Raw genomic sequence first — 4083 nt, 5'->3', positions numbered from 1 at the left:
AGAATAAGAAAAAAAAAATACTGATTTATTTTATAAAATATATTTTAAAATACATAAAATAAAATTAATAAAATATAAATAATAAAATAATTGATTTTTAAATATATATGTGATTTTCTCACAGGGGTAATTTTGTAATTTATATATTCTAAAAAAATCAAAATTTTACTAAAATTACAATATTTTAAAGTAAAATGATTATTAAAAAATTGACAAATAGGGATATTAATTTAAATTTTATAAAAAATTAAATATAATTCTTTTGCAATAGTAGTTTTATTATTTATGTATGAGATATATCATATCTTTATTTGGCTTATCTAACATGTATATATTATTGAGTTATTTATTTGATCATGATTCATATAAAAAATTAAACTTGATTATTTTCTCATGATTTTTATTTGAAATTATATAAAGTTATTTGATTACTTATTTATATTTTTTATTTATAAAATTCAAAGTATTACAAAATAATTTTAAAAAAATAACAATTGTTTTACAAGAGTAATTTTGTCAATTAAATATGTTATATATCTTATCATATTATTATGAGCAAATATGTATTAAAAACAAAATATAATAGTTATCATGTTTGTTATCCTGTGTGCACCAAACACATGATATGATAACTGAGTATAACTGTTATCCTGCTGTTATCCTATCCTATCCTTATCCTGTTTTATATCTTATCCTGTCACTATGCTATCCTGCGCACCAAACGGGCCCTTAAAAGAATTGGAAAGATAAAATATAATATGCTGCCAAATTTGATTTATGATCACGTTCTTGGTAATATGACCACAATTATATGCATCCAATTTTTTTGGTTTGTTAACAATCAAGCTTATAGTACTCCTGATAATACTTCATTTATGCTAACTTGTGTTTTTTGTTTTTTTTTCTTTTCCGGTGAACAAGATCGAGTATTATAGTATTATGTTGTAATGGTAATGATTGTTAGTACTATTTTAGCTTTTGAATTGCTAATATGTTTTAGAATTTTATAATACTTACTATAATTTAATTATTTTTTCAACTTAAAAAAAAGGTTTGACAAAAAAAAAAGTTTTGTAGATTTTTTTTTTACCAAGCACGTCATCCATATTTGGCAAGTATCATATTTTTGTCTATGCATTTTTTAAGATGGATAATAAATATAGTGAACCATGTCTTTAAATTAATAAAGATGATTATTACTATTTTTGAAGTAAATTAAATGAGATATCAGTTAATTAAATGAACCTTAAAATGTGCCCTCAGGGCACATGTTAGCGGAACCTTAAGTTTTGTAGTATGTATTATATGGGCCAATAGTGGGAAAAGTGTTGTATGAAATGTTTTATGAAGAGAAGCACTCAAACTCAAACCTCAGCTGGTGGTGTCTTCATTTGCTCATACTATGTGGTCTCATAGGTATATTGCACGTGTTGTGGAGTTTCTTATAGTAACATGCTTTTTCTTGCTAGAAATTGAAGGATTCGTCCACAAGGTGTTCATTTCAAGCAGATTGACAAAGAATCGAACTGGTAATTAATTAAACATTTTACAATTAACAAAGTATTTATTATGCTAGCTGAAAATGATTTGGTCATATATATGTATGAATTTTTTTATTTTTTTTTGAAACAGGGACAATTTGTTGATTCTTCGCACTTGTTGTTGCTACCATAGTTTGCTATATTTTCCCATTTCTTCAACATCTTCCTCCATGGAATGTGAAAGGTCTTATTGTTGCTTTGATCCTACATGTGGGAGCCTCAGAATTTATATACATTTTTTACGGTCAATAAAAAAAATTAATGAAGAGATGATAATGTTAGAATCAGAGATACAAATAGGAAAAGAGAAAGACGGCTAGGTCGTTTCGTAGTGTTGTGTTGTGTAAGTCACGGTTTTTTTTTTTTTAACAAAAAAATAATATAATTTCTTTATATTAAAACATTTACAAAATTATAATTATAAAACTTTCAAAAATATTCTAAAAACATATTTGTAATTTTTTTTATTTACAATATTGGCAATGTGGATCAAACCTATGACATCATGCATACTATCTAAATTTCTCACCGCTAAATTAAACCTAATGACTTTCGTAAAATTTTTAAAAATAGTAAAAGTAAATATTGGGGGTCTTGTATAGTAACAAGTAATTATATTATATTCAATTTAAAATATCAGTTTCGATAATTAATCAAAGTATGTATAGTAAAAAAAAAATACGTGCCAAAAAAAATTAATTAACCAAAGTATTTTCTATAAAAAAATTACTATTCATAAACTATTTTTTAAAATCTTTATTTGTCTCAAACATATTTAAAGTTGGGCTCTAAATGAAAACAAGGTTAAATTGCAATTTTAGTCCTCCACGTTTCCTAATTGTGCGATTTTGGACTTTCTAGTTTCAAAAGAGCGATTTTAGCCCCACGTTTGCCCCATTTTGCAATTTTGGTCCCTCTTGACTATTTTGACCAAAAACTGCTGACATGAAATTTTTTAAACACTTATCTTAATTATATTGGACAATCTATATTTTTATCATGACAAAAAAGAAATATCATTAACAAAAAATCATGGTTGTCTTCTCTAAAGCTTCAAAGTTAGAAATATCAACAATGATATTCTGTCAATTAGTAAGAGATTTAGGTGGGACAGTTTATACGAGCAGCAACACATTGGTTTAGTCGAGCTTATTCTATTATTGAAGCATAGGCAATGAAGGAATCTATAGTATAATGAACTGATGCGCAAGTGGTAGTACAAGGCTACAAGCCATACATGGCAATCATGCTGGTACATCAGACAATAGCTTTTTAACTCCTAAATACAATAACAAACAACAAATTTAGTACAACAATGCAGTTACTCCCTCCGTCCGAAAATATAACAACTAGTTTGATTAGTGCACAATTTTGATTATTAATATCTTTAATTGTTTATTAGTAAAAATTATAAAAACTTGATATTTTGAAAATACTCATCAAAACAAATCAAACAAAATCTTATATGCTAATATTTATATCTATATATTATTAAAAAAATATGGTCAAAACAAGATAAGTGAATAGTGTCATTTAGTCAAACGAGCTCTTACATTTTGGGACGGAGGGAGTATGATTTTCTTGTCCCTCTCAATAGCCTCTTCATCGTACCACACATGAGCTATTAAAAACCAGTTCGACTTTCTTACTACAAACCTTCAACCAGTTCGACAACAACATATCTGAAACGAAGAAGAAAATTGATTTGGGGATATGAGAGTAACATGGTAGCGTTGTGATACACAAAGATGGAGGAAGCAAAGGTTTAAAATTTCGAATTTGAGATTGGAAGAACAAGAATCTAATATAGAATGAGAATAAGTGGAGAAGACAACCATGGTTTTTAGTCATCGATCAAGACTCACATGACCTTCCTTTAAATTTTCTTTTTAAAAAATAAAATAAAAATTAAATTGTCCAATATAATCAAGACATGTGTTAAAAAAATTTCAAGTCAGCAGTTTTTGGTCAAAATAGTTAAGAGGGACCAAGAAATGCAAAATATGGCAAACATGAGGACTAAAATCGTTCATTTGAAACTACGGAACCAAAATCACACAATTAGAAAACGTGAGAACCAAAACTGCAATTTAGCTTAAGAAAATAAATAAAGTAAGATATTCAAACCCGCAAAATTTGCGGCGCTAATACACATCATTTCACGCAAATGATTCAACCACATAGTGACTGTCTTGTTTTATTTTTTGCAATTAATCAATATTCAATATTCTCAACAAATATTTTAAAAATATACAACACAACCTAACTATTTGAAGCCCCTGAAAGGACATGTTATGGTATATCCTAAACATTTTTTTTACTAATGTAATCATTGTAAATTCTAATATGGACCACTTCATCAAGTGGTTCATGGTAGACCAGTTACAAATAACATTATAACAAATACAAATTTTACAAAATTTATCGTTGAGTTGAAAGTTTAGATCATATAGATCATCCATAGAAAAATTTAGAAAAATTGAAAATCATTTGATATGTTATTGAGACGCGTCAAGATTAACGGTTTATTAAATAACATAAA

The 4083-nt window shown here is 26.7% G+C and overlaps 1 long non-coding RNA gene across 1 annotated transcript; it reads right to left on the bottom strand.

Moving 5' to 3' along the window:
* Positions 1 to 1510: 1510 nt before the first annotated feature.
* On the bottom strand, positions 1511 to 3381 carry LOC123902318. The gene is made up of 2 exons (XR_006807549.1): positions 3095 to 3381; positions 1511 to 1745 (listed from the first exon to the last, which is right to left on the bottom strand). It is a non-coding gene; the product is annotated as an uncharacterized LOC123902318 (long non-coding RNA).
* Between the last annotated feature and the right edge of the window lie 702 nt (positions 3382 to 4083).

The sequence above is a fragment of the Trifolium pratense genome, linkage group LG1, assembly GCF_020283565.1.
Source record: "Trifolium pratense cultivar HEN17-A07 linkage group LG1, ARS_RC_1.1, whole genome shotgun sequence".
In the NCBI taxonomy this organism is placed as follows: Eukaryota; Viridiplantae; Streptophyta; class Magnoliopsida; order Fabales; family Fabaceae; genus Trifolium; species Trifolium pratense.
Note: the sequence above shows the minus strand (reverse complement) of the source record. Positions and strands in the feature narration are given on the sequence as shown.